Source organism: Schistocerca nitens, chromosome 5 (assembly GCF_023898315.1).
Source record: "Schistocerca nitens isolate TAMUIC-IGC-003100 chromosome 5, iqSchNite1.1, whole genome shotgun sequence".
Taxonomy (NCBI): Eukaryota; Metazoa; Arthropoda; class Insecta; order Orthoptera; family Acrididae; genus Schistocerca; species Schistocerca nitens.
Genome location: NC_064618.1, coordinates 527,882,459 through 527,899,744, shown reverse-complemented (window position 1 = coordinate 527,899,744; position 17,286 = coordinate 527,882,459). Strand labels below are relative to the sequence as shown.

At 45.9% G+C, this 17,286-nt stretch overlaps 1 protein-coding gene and 2 non-coding genes across 3 annotated transcripts in view; 1 reads left to right on the top strand and 2 right to left on the bottom strand.

Annotated features, from left to right (window-relative positions):
* LOC126259616 (kalirin) overlaps nucleotides 1–17,286 on the top strand; it is a 1,784,965-nt gene that overhangs the window by 536,975 nt on the left and 1,230,704 nt on the right. The window lies entirely within an intron of this gene.
* Trnat-ugu (transfer RNA threonine (anticodon UGU)) lies at nucleotides 65–138 on the bottom strand. The gene has a single exon. It is a non-coding gene; the product is annotated as a tRNA-Thr (tRNA).
* Nucleotides 503–576, bottom strand: Trnat-ugu (transfer RNA threonine (anticodon UGU)). The gene has a single exon. It is a non-coding gene; the product is annotated as a tRNA-Thr (tRNA).

Below are 17,286 nucleotides of genomic sequence, written 5' to 3'. Positions count from 1 at the left end.
ACTGACAACCTCAGCTGCTGACAGGTGTTGTTGTTATACCTCGATGTGGACAGCTGAAAATGTGTGCCCCGACCGGGACTCGAACCCGGGACCTCCTGCTTACATGGCAGACGCTCTATCCATCTGAGCCACCGAGGACACAGATGAATAGCGCGACTGCAGGGACTTATCCCTTGCACGCTTCCCGTGAGACTCACATTCCCAACTGTCCACAATTCTACATATGTATTGTACCTTATAGACATTTGCCCATCCACTCATTACTCGCGCACGCGTTGGCGATTCCCGTAAGAGTTTGGGCAACCTGTGCGCATTCGCACAGACAAAGGTCAATGGCTGGGTAGCCTTTAACTATATATACAAAGACAGTAACTTGTTCTCGAAAGAACAGTTATTGTTGATGACCGTGCAGCTTTTCCCTGAAATAAATGATGACTAACTGACAACCTCAGCTGCTGACAGGTGTTGTTGTTATACCTCGATGTGGACAGCTGAAAATGTGTGCCCCGACCGGGACTCGAACCCGGGACCTCCTGCTTACATGGCAGACGCTCTATCCATCTGAGCCACCGAGGACACAGATGAATAGCGCGACTGCAGGGACTTATCCCTTGCACGCTTCCCGTGAGACTCACATTCCCAACTGTCCACAATTCTACATATGTATTGTACCTTATAGACATTTGCCCATCCACTCATTACTCGCGCACGCGTTGGCGATTCCCGTAAGGAAATGATACTCTGCAGCTTTTAACAGTGCTGGTCATGAACGTCAAACAGCCTGAAAAACAAGTTAGGTAAAAATTCATCCTCAAGTAATAGTTGTTTGGGGGGGGGGGGGGGGGGAATGCAAAGAAATGGGAAATGGAATGGTTGGCGCTGAGAGTACTCGTGGACCTAGAGTCGCGCTCTACCAAAACTACGGCTCGGTCGTTTTAGTGCAATACAGAAATAACGCCGTAAACTGTACGGTTACCGGTAATATTCTTAGCTTTGGTAGGGAAAGAAAAATTGTTGAATGTGTGAGAGAGAGATTGGGAGCGGACGACTTCTATTAGTTCTTTTTTGTTTGTTTGTTTGTATTGCACATAATTAGCACCGGACATCGTTCAGTAGTTGACCATTGTGTATCGTATATCCTTCAAAAATATAAATTGTATTTTATAACTAATAGAAACTAGTTGATCTCCTACCGTATGCGCTTTTATGTGACCACAGCAGTTACTTTTGATGCAAGTACAGTTTAAATACAGAAACTTAAATATAATCTATATTATTATTGGCGTTTTTTGTACTCAGTAGAAGGTTCTACATTATGATCGAAGGCAAGATTTTCTTGTTATTATTGAAAAGCGCGAAAGTTGTTCATGAATAAAAAAACGGTGTTTTATATAAGCTCGATGAAGTATTGAAGCGACGTTTGACATCTTTTTGTTTTACGGTTTTTTTAATTTATCCCCTTTTTTTGAGGAAGTTGTATTTTATAGCAGTTTGTAATAAATCTGTGTTGTTTTTTCTTTCTCTTACAAGATTCCTCTGTTTGACGTTACAAATCAACAATTTTCGAACAAAACCTGAATTAGATATTGACAGTTTCAGTTTTGCTTTAAATACTGTTTATTTGTAAGTAGCAGACATGAGGGTATCTATAACAATGTAGAACAAAAATGTTTCGTAGGTTACGCGGCCCTTTATGCAAGGTGAACATCAATAAAACCGACAAACTCCAGGGACAGATTTATGACTGGAAATGGAGGAAAAAAGGTCCTATGAATGTGTGTCCGGAAATGCATTGTTGCCACGGTAGATGACGCTGACGAATGAAAGTTCGTCTGACCACTTGCAGTGTATTCCTTCTGTTTTGCAGGCAGTGTGATTCACGCAGCCTGCTGTAAGTAACAGAATAGTCCGGTATTCACGTCGATAATAAGCCGAGATGGTGTTTGTGTACGGCCAAGCACAAGCAGACCGTCGAGAGGCAGCTCAACTATACCAAAACAAGTGTTTTTACAGACACCAACCACGTCACACAACGTCCAAGCCCTGTTTGGTCGTTTGTATGATCATGGATCCTTTCAGACAAAAATGGTTCAAATGGCTCTGAGCACTATTGGACTCAACATCTGTGGTCATAAGTCCCCTAGAACTTAGAACTACTTAAACCTAACCAACCTAAGGACATCACACACATCCATGCCCGAGACAGGATTAGAACCTGCGACCGTAGCAGTCGCGCGGTTCCTGACTGAGCGCCTAGAACCGCTAGACCACCGCGGCCGGCTCCTTTCAGATAGACGAACGTGCAGGAGGGGGCGGTCTCTGCGAACACCGGATTTTAGAACACATGTTTCTCCATTTCCAGTCAGTTTGTCGGTTTTATTACTGTTCAGCCTGTACAGCCTCAATGAGTTTCTAGACGTTTCACCGCTTCGTGTTTCTACGGTGATCTAGTAAGACACTGATTTCATACGCAAACAAAGCGATCGAATTGAGGTAACGCCCGATAGGTATGCAGCACAGCCAACGTAAGGTAATGTGGGTACGATCTTAACTGACCAGAACTATTGGGAAAAGTACCGTAGTCTACGCCCGCCCGGTTGGCAGTGCGGTCTAACGCACGGCTTTCCGGATTGGGAAGGAGCGCCTGGTTCAAAATGTTCAAATGTGTGTGAAATCTTATGGGACTTAACTGCAATGGTCATCAGTCCCTAAGCTTACACACTACTTAACGTAAATTATCCTAAGGACAAAACACACACACCCATGCCCGAGGGAGGAGTCGAACCTCCGCCGGGACCGCTTTAGACCGCTCGTCTAATCCCGCGTGGCGGGCGCCTGGTCCCCGACACGAATCCACCCGACGGACTTGTATCGCAGGCCGCGGTGGTCTAGCGGTTCTAGGCGCTCAGTCCGGAACCGCGCGACTGCTACGGTCGCAGGTTCGAATCCTGCCTCGGGCATGGATGTGTGTGATGTCATTAGGTTAGTTAGGTTTAAGGGGATACGGAATCGGATTTTGGGTTAAAAAATCGAATTTTTTTTTATTGGCGTATTATATTCTGCCATGTTTCCTCTTTAAAATGACGTATCATACATAGCTCTACTACAATTATAACTATTTTATTTTTATATATTTGTGAGATCGGGTATTGCGCTCTTCACAGTGGTATAATGTTCGCTATGTCAAATATCTGGGAGATGGTGACTCTAAAGCATTCAAAGAAGTTTTGGAAAGCAAACCATATGGGAACAGTGTAAATATAAGCAAACTTGAATGTATAGGACATGTGCAGAAGAGAATGGGTGCCAGGCTGAGAAGGTTAAAATCAGTTATGAAAGGGAAAAAACTAGATGATGGGAAAACCTTGGATGGCAGAGGAAGATTGACTGATTCCATAATAGACCACATTCAGAACTGCTATGGCCTTGCAATCAGGCAAAATACAGGCAATCTTGAAGAAATGAGGAGAGCTATATGGGCTTTATATTTCCACACCGCATCCACGGATGAGCATCCACAACATGGTTTGTGCCCCAAAGGTGAAAACAGCTGGTGTAAATACAATAGGGGACTAACAACAGGAGAGAAATACATTCACCACCACAGTCTACCATCAGCCATCATGGCAGAAATAAAGCCCATTTTCAGAGATCTGGCTGACAGAAGTCTTCTGATGAAATGTCTTCACGGAAAAACGCAGAACCCCAACGAGTGCTTGAATAGTGTGATATGGCATCGTCTCCCAAAAACAGTGTTTGTCGGAATTAATACACTACATTTTGGTGTGTATGATGCTGTGGCAACCTTCAATCTTGGAAATATAACTAAATGCCAGGTCCTTCAAAAGTTGGGTATGTGTGTTGGTTCCCGTACGGTACGTGCTATGTTCTTTTTAAATCAGCACAGACTAAGGCATGCTGATAATATAATCAAGACATTAGTGAAAAAAGCAAGACAGGTGCAGAGGGGTGCCAAAAGAAGACTTGAAGATGATTATGAAGACTGTGAAGGGGGTATTAGCTACGGATCAGGAATGTTTTAATCTTCTTTCTCCGTTTCCCGTAAGTTTACTTTTTACTTCATCTAGGAACATTATCTCAGGTACTGGTCAACCTAGAAGTCTGAAATTTTTATGACGTAGTGACATAGGTCCCTATTACATACTGAAACAACGATTTTTTAATTACTTGATTTACAAAAGACTTAGGGGTGATAGTCTAGTAAAAAGCGATGGAAAAAATTTACTTAAAAATAAATGTACAATATCTCTGTAAGAAAATACTTTGACAATAAACTGTTGTTTCAGTATTGTTGTAACATATGAATGCACATACAGTAAAATTTTTACCTCTCTGTCTCCAGTAGTTTGTGAGAAAATGTTCCCTATAGTAGGCATATATTAACATTGCGGGGATAGGTGATTCCGTATCCCCTTAAGTAGTTCTAAGTTCTAGGGGACTAATGACCTTAGAAGTTAAGTCCCATAGTGCTCAGAGCCATTTGGACTTGTATCGAGGTCCGGTGAGCCGGCCAGTCTGTGGATGGTTTTTAGGCGGTTTTTCATCTGCCACGGTGAATGCGGGATGGTTCCCCTTATTCCGCCTCAGCTACACTATGTCGGCGATTGCTGCGCAAACAAGTTCTCCACGTACGCGTACACCACCATTACTCTACCACGCAAACATAGGGGTACACTCGTCTGGTGTGAGACGTTCCATGGGAGAGGGGGGAGGGTGTCCACCGAGGGGCCGAACCGCACAATAACCCTGGGTTCGGTGTGGGGCGGCGGAGTGGTGAAGTGGACTGCGGTAGTCGTCGTGGAGTTGTGGACTACTGCGGCTGCGGCGGGGACGGAGCCTCTCCGTCGTTTCTAGGCCCCCAGTTAACATACAACATACCGTAGTCTACGCTTATTTGTGATAGTGTAGTTTTACTAGTGTACGTGGGGCAGCTTCGAGGCGGAGTGGTGCGCGCTGATATTTGGCGGCGCGCGCAGCATAGCGCGGCAACAGGTCCAGCCGGCGTGCAGCGTGTCGACATTCCGGGCACGCGGCCGATGTGATTGGGCGCGCGTCGGCCGTGCCTCCGCCGTCCCGCAGCTTCCGGCCAGCGGGCAGACACGCGCCTCGCGAGCCTCAGCGCCACCCCGGCACCTGCTCACTCAGGACTCCACCGATACCATCTTACGGAAGTTTCCTTATTGCCGGATCTTACGTTCCTATTAGTGCACAAGTGTCCTCGCAGTTGCGCAGACTGCCTGACCTCGCTACCCCAACCCTGCTGCGGCATGTTGCACGGAATCGAAGACAAGTCTATACTATCTGATCGCAGGTATCCTCACACGTGTCAGTATACAATAATAGGGAGTGTCTGTAATCTTCACCTTTATTGACGGCTTCCACTCTGCTGGGGACACGTCTGAATGTTGTCCACAAAAGGTGAAAGGCAGTATCTATTTCATTACTTGTCTGTTAATGCCTCCCTCTCGTTCTCGTCTTTGTTTCCTGTTTCTGCCACCGACAGTTGCAGTCACGCAGTTGAACGAAAACAGTTTCGCTTTTGTTCAAAAATTATGCGCGCGCACGTATAGGCTCTGAGCACTATGGAACTTACCCCGCGTGCGGCCATCCTGATTTAGGTTTTCCGTGATTTCCCTAAATCGCTCCAGACAAATGCCGGGATGGTTCCTTCGAAAGGGCACTTCCGACTTCCTTCCCCGTCCTTCCCTAATCCGATGAGACCGATGACCTTGCTGTCTGGTCTCCTTCCCCAAACAATCCAATCCAGCTATGGGAGTGGCCGTGCGGTTAAAGGCGCTGCAGTCTGGAACCGCAAGACCGCTACGGTCGCAGGTTCGAATCCTGCCTCGGGCATGGATGTTTGTGATGTCCTTAGGTTAGTTAGGTTTAACTAGTTCTAAGTTCTAGGGGACTAATGACCTCAGCAGTTGAGTCCCATAGTGCTCAGAGCCATTTGAACCATTTGAACCAGCTATGGGACTTCACTGCTGAGGTTATCAGTTCCTTAGAACTTAGAACTACTTAAACCTAACCAACCTAAGGACATCACACACATCCATGCCCGAGGCAGGATTCGAACCTGCGACCGTAGCGGTCGCGCGGTTCCAGACTGTAGCGCCTAGAACCACTCGGCCACCCCGGCCGACGCACGTATAGGCACATGTTTAGTTAGTTGTGTACAGCAATAGAGAAATGGACAAACTAGAGAACTATGAAGTCCCTAAATGCGATTCGTATACGACCAGAGGTGTCGAAAGTAATCTATACAAGTATCACAGTCTGGAAAAGGACAGTTGGCAAGCTGTTACCGACGAAGTGGGAATCACACTTGATGATCATACGAAAAATTTCGAAACCCTCCAACCTGTGCCAAACGCGAGGCAAAACCCAGAATAAAATGTAAATGAAAATCGAATTTCAAACTTACCGTAATGAAATCCATCATTCCTCAAAAAAAAAAAACAAAAAAAAAAGTTTCAAATGGCTCTGAGCACTATGGGACTTAACATCTATGGTCATCAGTCCCCTAGAACTTAGAACTACTTAAACGTAACGAACCTAAGGACATCACACAACACCCAGTTATCACGAGGCAGAGAAAATCCCTGACCCCGCCGGGAATCGAACCCGGGAACCCGGACGCGGGAAGCGAGAACGCTACCGCACGACCAAGAGCTGCGGACCCCATCATTCCTCCTTCGAAAGCACTCGATACGTCTGGTACCAATAGGCTTATTGATGAATAGTACACTTTCGAGAGGTAGATTAAACTTACGTTCCTGTAGATAAAAACCGACATGTGATTATAATTCGGTTTGTAACCAGTATACACTGTTTCATATTTGCATCGGTTTTAACAGTTCGTGGACCAAGTGCTTGTACGAGATAATCGAAATCGCATTTTGACATTCTCGTAAAATTCTGCGAAAGGTATGAATCCAGCATTAGCTCACTAGCCCATTTTTCTGAAGCATTCCAACTTCTTTGAAAAAATACAATCCGCGCAAGTGCGATTAGGACTCGCACAAGTTCCTTACAAACTGAATTATGTATATACATACTTCATCCCACTCCGGGAATCGAGAATCTCGACGTTTTTGGCCTGTTATCAATATGGTTATTGCCAAGGTATAGGTCTCTTTCCATGAGAAAACACAAACAACAATCTGCTTCAACGGTAAAACATCAGAAGCATTCCCTGTAAATAGCGGTGTGAAACAGGGGTGTGTGTTAGCTCCTACATTATTTGGGATTTTCTTTTCCCTTCTGCTCAGATTTGCCTTTGAAGACTGTGAGGAGGGAGTGTATCTACATACGAGGTCTGATGGAAATCTTTTCAACATTGCTCGCCTCAAGGCCAAGACCAAAGTACATACAGTTGTTATCCGTGAGTTGTTATATGCGGACGATGCAGCTCTAGTAGCGAACATAGAAGATGAGCTGCAGTATATAGTCAAGAAATTATCAAATGCCTGTGAAAAGTTTGGTCTACTCATCAGCCTTCAAAAGACTAAGATCATGTCGCAGAGCACTACCAACCCTCCATCCATTAGCATTGATGGCAATCCTTTCCAGATAGTTGATGACTTTACCTGCTTGGGATCCACAGTTTCTAGCAACTTGTCCATGGACACTGAAATTACTAACAGAATCGCAAAGGCATCATCTGTCCTGGCTAGATTGAAAAACAGAGTATGGAACAACGGACTGCTTACCACAAAAACTAAATTAAAAGTCTACAAAGCTTGTGTTATAAGCACGCTTCTCTATAGCTGTGAGACATGGACAACTCTTTCTAGGCATGAATCTCGACTCAACAGCTTCCATCTCCGCTGTCTCCTGAAGATCCTTCAGATCTCTTGGAGAGATAGAGTACCCAACACCGAAGTCTTTCATCGTGCAAGCACAAACAGAATCTTTGCACTCCTGAGTCATCGACGTCTAAGATGGTTGGGACATGTCAGGGGCATGGATCCTGAACGGATACCGAAACAGCTGCTGTACGGCGAACTTCAGGAAGGTGTGAGGCCAGTGGGACGTCCGCATCTTCGTTTCAAGGATGTCTGCAAGAGAGACCTGACCAAGACCAGAATCAATCCAAGTCGCTGGGAAAGCATTGCAGATGACCGTGTCAAGTGGCGAGTAACTGTGCGCAACGGCGTCAAGCTCTCAGAGGACGAACGCACACAGGAACAAATCAGGAAGAGGACATAGCGAAGAGACAGAGCGGCTTCTGTTCGAAGTCCCTCATATTTCACATGTCCAAACTGCAGTAGGGACTGCCACTCTCGAGTGGGACTTTTTAGCCACAGCAGACGCTGCAGACTCTGAAACAAGCATGTTACACCATCATCCCTCAAGGATGGACGGATGCCATTATTATTATTATTATTATTATTATTATTATTATTATTATTATTATTATAGGTCCCGGTAGTTCCAAGACTTTCGAGAAGGACAAAAGAATTGTTTTTCGTTTAGTGTAATTACAAACTAACAATTTTCAATTTTTTTCCTTTAGTTGCGCCGTGAAACCTTAATTCTTGCCAAGTTTCTTGATTCTCGGTCAACTGGAAGTGCCTTTAAGTTTGAGGAGTGAGTTTGCGAGTATCAAAATATGTGACACCTATGGCTACATCGTTTGATTCCTTAAACTTTACACCGCCAAGGCACCATAGATCTTAGTATGTGACGTACATTTCAGCTTCATACGTTTATCCGTTCCTCAGAAAAAATGGATGTTTAAACACGGACAGACAGACATTCGGACAACAAATGACAAAAAAAGATCATTTCGTGTAATGTAACCACAGATTAATAATTTTCGGACCTTTTTCTGCGTACTGTCAAATTTCGTGATTCTAGATCAACGGGAAGTGCCCTGTAGGTTTTGATGAGTGAGTTTGAGAGTATCAAAATATGTGACATAAATGGCCGTATCTTTTTGACTTTATTGACTTTCTAGCTTCGTTTTTTTACATCGCCAAGAGACCGTAGATAATATGTGTAATATAAATTTCAACACGATTCGTTTGCCCATTCGTGAGAAAAAAGATTTTTAATAGTCGGACAGGCAGGCAGGCACACAGACAGAAAGATAGACAACAAAGTGATCCTACACTAAAGAGCCAAAGAAACTGGTACACCTGCCTAATATCGTGCAGGGACCCCGCGAGCACGCAGCAGTGCCGCAAAATGACGTGCCATGGACTCGACTAATATCTGTAGTAGTGCTGGAGGGAATTGACACCATGAATCCTGCATGGTCGTCCATAACAACACGTTGCAAGGCATCACAGATATTCTCAATAATGTTCATTGCTGAGGAGTCTGGTGGCCGGCGGAAGTGTTTAAATTCGGTAGAGTGTTCCTGAAGCCACTCTATAACAATTCTGGACGTGTGGGATGTCGCATTGTGCTGCTGGAATTGTCCAAGTCCGTCGGAATGCACAATGGACATGAATGTATGCAGGTGATCAGACAGGATGCCTACGTACGTGTTACCTGTCAGAGTCGTATCTAGACGTATCAGGGGTCCCATATCACTCCAACTGCACACGCCCCGTAGCATTACATAGCCTCCACCAGCTTGAACAGTCTCCTGCTGACAGGCAGGGTCCGTGGATTCATGAGGTTGTTTCCATACCCGTACACGTCCATCTGCTCAATACAATTTGAAAAGAGACTCTTCGACCACGCAACATACTTCCAGTTACCAACAATCCAATGTCTGTGTTGACGGGCCCAGGTGAGGCCTAAAGCCTTGTGTCGTGCAGTCAGAAAGAGTACACGAGTGGGCCTTCGACTCCGAAGGCCCACATCGACGATGTTTCGTTGAATGGTTCGCACATTGACACTTGTTGATACTCCAGCTTTGAAATCTGCAGCAATTTTCACAAGGGTTGCTCTTCTGTCACGCTGAACGATTCTCTTCAGTCGTCGTTGGTCCCGTTCTTGCAAGACCTTTTTCCGGCCGCAGCCTTCTCACAGATTTGATGTTCTAGCAGATTCTCGATTCGCACAGGGAAATCTCAACTTCATCACTGCCTCTGAGATTTTGTGTCTCATCGCTCGTGCGCTGACCATAACACCACGTTCAAACTCACCTAAATCTTGATAACTTGCCATTGTAGCAGCAGTAACCGTTCTAACAACTGCGCCAGACACTCGTTGCCTTATATAGATGTTGCCGACCTCTGCGTCGTATTGTGCGTGTTTGCATATCTCTGTATTTGAATACTGATTCCTATACCAGTTTCTTTGATGTTTCAGTGTATAAGGGTTCCGTTTTTAGCGACTGAGGTACGGAACCCTAAAAATAACGCACCTACAAAGCCCGATTTCTCTTGTTCTTGTTAACTGAATTTCTTGTGTATGTATTTAAAAGCAGGAAAGGCGCACACACTTCCAATAGCTCGCGTTTGCCCGTTTTGTGCCAGTAGTGTGCCCCCGTATAAACATTTCTGGCCTTGAATTTTACTGCCGTGCCAGCCGAGCGGTTCTAGGCGCTACAGTCTGGAGCCGCGCGACCGCTGCGGTCGCAGGTTCGAATCCCGCCTCGGGCATGGATGTGTGTGATGTCCTTAGGTTAGTTAGGTTTAAGTAGTTCTAAGTTCTAGGAGACTGATGACCTTAGAAGTTAAGTCCCATAGTGCTCAGAGCCATTTGAACCATTTTTATTTTTACTGCCGCAAACATTGCCGGGCAGCAGTGGCCGATATTGTCGTACATGTGGCTGCAGTACGTGTGCGCACAATGCTGCCGGACGACATTATCGTGATAGGCTATTTGCGATTTTTATGGCCGGTGTAAGCGCAGCATTATATTCGACAAGGCCGTCAGTGTCCGTCGAGCGGTGGTGGTGAGTGACGGCTCGCGCGACAGACGAGCCGCGAGCGCGACAGAGGCCGGAGGGGGCCAGCGGGCTTCAATTAGGACGTCCTGTGGGGAACGGCGCTTCCCATTGGCTATGCACACGCCGCGCTCAACAGCCGGCGAACAAACGCCGCGGCGTGCGGGGCGGAGGCGGGGGCGCGGAAATTATTCCTGCTTCGCCGTTACATTCTTTTTCCTTTTTTATCTGAGCCCTTTTCTTCGCCGCCCCCTTGGGGTTCGCCACAGCCGGGAAAGCTGACAAGTACAGTGCTCTCTGCTGACTGCCAGAGCGCGACGGAGAGGGGACCGTCGGAGGCGTCTTCCGGCTCTCCAGGGGTGGCATTAGGGGGTCTTCATCCACAGCTGGCGCGCACCATAACGCTCTGCTAATTTCATTTCGTGCCGCCTGCAACTGCAGCTGCTGGCATTCTTTCTCTCACGTGGAGATTGTTTGCGAGCTTCAGTGTCCCCAACGCACCACGGTCATTCCAGGTGGAATTACTTGTATACGTGGTAACAGATTCCTCCGGTAACGTAGGCTGCTGAAGCGTGCAATTGCGGAATCTTCTTTTACTTTAGAGCATGGCCATCCGTAAAATTAGAATTTCGCAGTGAAGACTGCTGGCTCTCGTTGCTGCAGTTTTAGTGCGAACAGGAAGTGTTGGTAGAACGCAAAAGTAATCGCTGAAATTTGGCTGGTGGGTTACTTTGCGTCACAATTACGTCCTCATTTCGTACGGCTGACAACAGCTGTCCACCTAAGTCGCTGAACAGTCAGTGCGCATGATTGGCATGCAGAAAACACGAGTTTAATGTCCGGTACTGTCCGGGATTTTTCCGTGCAAGGGGGTGCAGTACACCTCGCGAGATCAGCCCAAACCAAATTAGCAGCTCCGAGGTGTGGAAAGCAGACAACGTTAGGGAGAGTAGAGAGTCGAACACACGCCTCTCCACAGCGCACTGAAATAACGCCACTTTTAGCAGAGGATGACATGGCAGCTGTTTCCATCGTGTGGTTCTCTGGCTCCGATTATGGAGCAAACTGCTTGTCAAGTGTAATGTATAATGAGACATTTTGAGAGATCGGGCGGTGATCGAAATTTGTAGCGTATAAGGATGTAGGAGTAACGCCTGGTGGTGGGGCACACACTCGAGCAAGATGGCGCAGTGGTTAAAGACACTCGACCCGTAATTGGGTGGACGACGGATCAAACATCCGTCTGGCCATCGAGATTTAGGTCTCTTGTCGTTCCGCTATATCGGTTAAGAAATATGCCGTGATGATTTCTTTGAGTACGACACGGCCGAGTTCATTTGCCATTCTTTCTTATCCGCGCTTGTACTTCGTCCCTAATGATCTCGTTGTACATGGGGCGTTAAGCCATAATCATCCTTCCGATCGGATGCACCGCTTCCTTGGGACTGAAATGCATTAGGTTTAGCGTAGTTGCTGACAACTACGAAGTATTAGATCAAAGAAAAGACGAAGAGCAAAACATACGTGTCATACGTGAACCCAGTAGCTACACATAAAGTGCTTGTTTGAGGATTCCATATTTTTGTCATCGAAACGCGCTGTCAGAGATGGGTACACGTTTGCATTCCTTAAACTAGTTTAAGTTGTTGTCACGTTTTTTGTTTACACAATGCATTCCTCACTTCAACAACAAAAAAAGATATGCGTGAAATGAAAGGTAGAATATTGGACAAATATAGCTAGAGACAAACATTGAAAGTCGCAACTTCACATCGAACTGGTATCATGTTATTGTCTGTGAAAAGTGTTTAACCAAGACCTGTGTTGTTTGTCTTTGACAGCGGTGTATACATACTGCCAGTTTAATATCACGTAAAGACACGCTTATCTTTTCGTGAGAATGTATGTATTTGGCTACTTAGCAGTCTGTGATCGCTTCAGTGCAAAATCGACTTCAGTGAAGTTTCCATTCGTTTCCATCACGTTGTGCAAGGAGCAGCCAGCAAAATCGACGATCAACGAAGCGTTTGTACCTGGCCACTTTAATGATGGGAAAAACACAATCATAAGAAAAAGAAGAAGAAAAACTATTCTTTCAGAACTGAACTGCATGCACATGTATTAATTGTCATCTGAAACAACAAGCTGCGACAACTGTTTAACTTCTACCCTCCAAGGACAAGTGACGTAATGCATACATTGGACGTAAATAGTTGTTTCTTTTACGATACTTGTGTCCATCCGGTCTACCGAGCGCTGTTGGCGAGCAGGGTGCACTCAGTCCTTGTGAGGCAAAATGAGAAGCTACTTGAAGAGAAGCAGCGGCTCCGGTCTCGTAAACTGACATACGGTCGGGAGAGCGGTGTGCTGACCATACGCCCCTCCATATCCAAATCCAGTGATGCCTGTGGGCTGAGGATGACACGGTGACCGGTTGGTACCGTTGGCCTTCCAAGGCCTGTTCGGGCGGGGTTTAGTTTAGTTCTGCGATATCTGCAAGAAATTGGAAAAGGCAGCAAGATTGCTATGTGGTATAACCAACATACGACTGAACAGCGTCCTTCCCATGGCACATCACTTCACTCTCGTGACAGCAAGTCGGTCGTAGTTTGGACGAAATAAAAACGTATAATGATAAATGGATATTACTTCCTGATCGGTGCCCCTCTCCATAATAATGAGCTACCGGAAAACGTTCCTTCCTGCCACAAAGACAGTGACGGCTGTTCCATTTTCTGCTACAGTTTGTTAATATTCACTGTTCGACTAGGAAAACTGTGAAGGTACAGCACTGTTCTCGGTAAAAGTACCCCCATAATCAGGCCCAGAGAACCACTCGATGGTAAACAGCTGCCATCCTCTGCTGAAAGTGGCGTTATTTCAGTGCGCTATGGACAGGCGTGTGTTCGACTCTCTACTATCCCAGACGTTGTCTGCTTTCCAGACCTCGGAGCCGCTACCTCGTTTTGAGCTGATCTCGCGAGGCGTACTGCACCCCCTAAACAGTGCCAAAGTGCTCAGACTGCTCCGTATGAGATGGTTACGGGGAAAGAGCTGAGCAATAATACAGGTGTCAGAAATTCCGATAAACAGTTTATTACTACGGCACGTCGATCTCCTCGATCGAGGTGGTGCATTGACTGAGGCTTCGAATACTCATTTTGGAATAGCCGATTTCAGATCCCCATGTTCCGCGGTTACTCCAGTTGAGTCAATTTCTATTTAGCAATTTGCTTTACCAGTGGCAGATATCGGTAGTTGACTGCAACTGATTGTCAATGTGATTTAAATCACATAGTTCTGAACTACTTTATCTTTTTGTGATCTGTTGAAACTTAACTTTGTTGCATAGACTGTGGCATGGAAGTCATCTTATGCATTATACAGGATGTTTCAAAAAGATTGACGTGATTCTGGACGGTAATAATTACGAACCATGGGACGTGCCGGCAAGGAAATATGTGTTGTTTGAATGCGCGTGGCCTAGAGTTTCAGAAAATCGCCGTTAGATGTCTTTTCAGATTGTTATTAAAAGTAAGATGGCGTCCGCTCGACAGAAGGCGTTGTGTGTGCTATAGTTCGCAAAGAGCGAGTAAGTGATTTTGGTCCAGCGTGCTTTTCGTCGGCGTTTCGGCATTAATCCACTTGCACCCGAAAACATTCGTGGTTGGTATCGCCAGTTTGAAGTGACAGAATGCTTATGCACAGTTAAGAATCCAGGAAAACACTCTGGCTGGAATGAGCTATCTGCAAATGCTGCAGAGTGGACATTTTCCACAATTTCAGGAGGGCTCCGGTGACTTCATTTTCAAACAGGATGGAGCTCCACCACACTGGCACAACAGCGTACATCATTTTGTCAATGATACCCTGCCTCGACGCTGGATTGGACCCCTAGACACTGCCCTGCATTCTTAGCCTCCAAGATTGGCAGATATGCCGCATGCGACTTTTTCTTGTGGGGACGTGTGAAGGAAATTGTGTTCATCTCCTTTGTCTCGTTTATCTCCTTTGCCTAGTGACATAGAAGAACAGAATACCAGCTGCTAAAACTTTTGTAAAAGCAGTTACAATGTGTAAGGTTTATGACGAATGTAACTATCGCCTAGATGTTGTCTTGCCGCTTCTGGTGCACAATTGAGCTTTCTAATAGGATAGCTAAAACTTTAAGATTTTGTGAGTATTTTGTAGTTCAGCCCATGTTTGTAGTATGCTTTTATCAATAAATATGGAATTTTGAAAGCAGATCATTCTTTTTACAACACCCTGTATGTCCAATGGCAATAAACACTATCAGTACACAGAATCTGATAACACACAAATATAAAATCATAAAATATAGCGCACTAGTATGTTATTGTAAGTTACGCAATTTTATATTACATTTCGAAGTCCAGTGCTGTGAATCAGATAATATCAGAATTCGTTGCTTCAATCAGAGCTACCGTAGATGCATGACAATTGCTAGGTTCCTTTGCATTATGTAATCTACAATTAGCTCAGGTTTGCCATAGCCATACACTGCAGAAATTGATATGAACCACTTATCCTTCATGGAGTTGCACCTCGCTTGACCTGTTCCTGTTCTATACATATCGAAAAAAGTTTTGCATCACCTCGGTTTCGAGAGTCCCGGAACCTGTACAGAAAACAGGAATAAAGATCAACATAAAAATCATCTACGTCCTTTTTACTGTTCATGAAAACCACACATTGCATGTTGTACTACCATACAGCGAGACCTTCACTGGTGGTGGTCCAGATTGCTGTACACACAGGTAGCTGTAATACCCAGTACCACGTCCTCTTGCATTGATGCATGCCTGTATTCGTCGTAGCATACTATCCACAAGTTCATCAAGGCACTGTTGATCCACGTTGTCCCACTCCTTAACGGCGATTCGACCTAAATCCCTCAGAGTGGTTGGTGGGTCACGTCGTCCATAAACAGCCCTTTTCAATCCATCCCAGGCATGTTCGATAGCCGGCCGCGGTGGTCTCGCGGTTCTAGGCGCGCAGTCCGGAACCGTGCGACTGCTACGGTCGCAGGTTCGAATCCTGCCTCGGGTATGGATGTGTGTGATGTCCTTAGGTTAGTTCGGTTTAAGTAGTTCTAAGTTCTAGGGGACTAATGACCACAGCAGTTGAGTCCCATAGTGCTCAGAGCCATGTTCGATAGGTTCAAATGGTTCAAATGGTTCAAATGGCTCTGAGCACTATGGGACTTAACATCTGAGGTCATCAGTCCTCTAGAACTTAGAACTACTTAAACCTAACTAACGTAAGGACATCACACACATCCATGCCCGAGGCAGGATTCGAACCTGCGACCGTAGCAGTCCCACAGTTCCGGACTGCAGCGCCTAGAACCGCAAGACTACCGCGGCCGGCCATGTTCGATAGGGTTCATGTCTGGAGAACACGCTGGCCACTCTAATCGAGCGATGTCGTTATCCTGAAGGAAGTCATTCACAAGATGTGCACGATGGGGTCGTGAATTGTCGTTATTGAAGATGAATGCCAATATGCTGCCGATATGGTTGCACTATCGGTCGGAGGATGGCATTCACGTATCGTACAGCCGTTCCGGCGCCTTCCATGACCGTTAGTGGCGTACGTCGGCCCCACATAATGCCACCCCAAAACAGCAGGGATTCTCCACATTGCTTCCCTCCCTGGACAGTGTGTCTAAGGCGTTCAGCCTGATCGGGATGCCTCGAAACACGTCTTGGACGATTGTCTGGTTGAAGGTATATGCGACACTCATCGGTGAAGAGAACGTGATGCCAATCCTGAGCGGTCCATTCGGCATGTTACTGGGCCCATCTGTACCGCGCTGCATGCATTTCCTGGCACAAAATAACAATGCGGACGCGATCTAACCGTGGTATTGACCGTCTAGGCATGGTTGAACTACAGACAACACGAACCGTATACCTCCTTCCTGGTGGAATGACTGGAACTGATCGGCTGTCGGACCCTCTCCGTCTAATAGGCGCTGCTCGTGCATGGTTGTTTACATCTTTGGGTGGGTTTAGTGACATCTCTGGTCAAAGGGACTGTGTCTGTGATACAGTATCCACAGGCAACGTCTATCTTCGGGAGTTCTGGGAACCGGGATGATGCAAAACTTTTTTTGATGTGTGTGTGTGTGTGTGTGTGTGTGTGTGTGTGTGTTCAAAAATGGTTCAAATGGCTCTGAGCACTATGGGACTTAACATCTATGGTCATCAGTCCCCTAGAACTTAGAACTACTTAAACCTAACTAACCTAATGACATCACACAACACCCAGTCATCACGAGGCAGAGAAAGTGTGTGTGTGTGTGTGTGTGTGTGTGTGTGTGTTGGTTGGTGAAGTTCAACGATGACCACGTTAAGTGTAGGAGTGGGAACAAGAGCGTTGCGGCAATA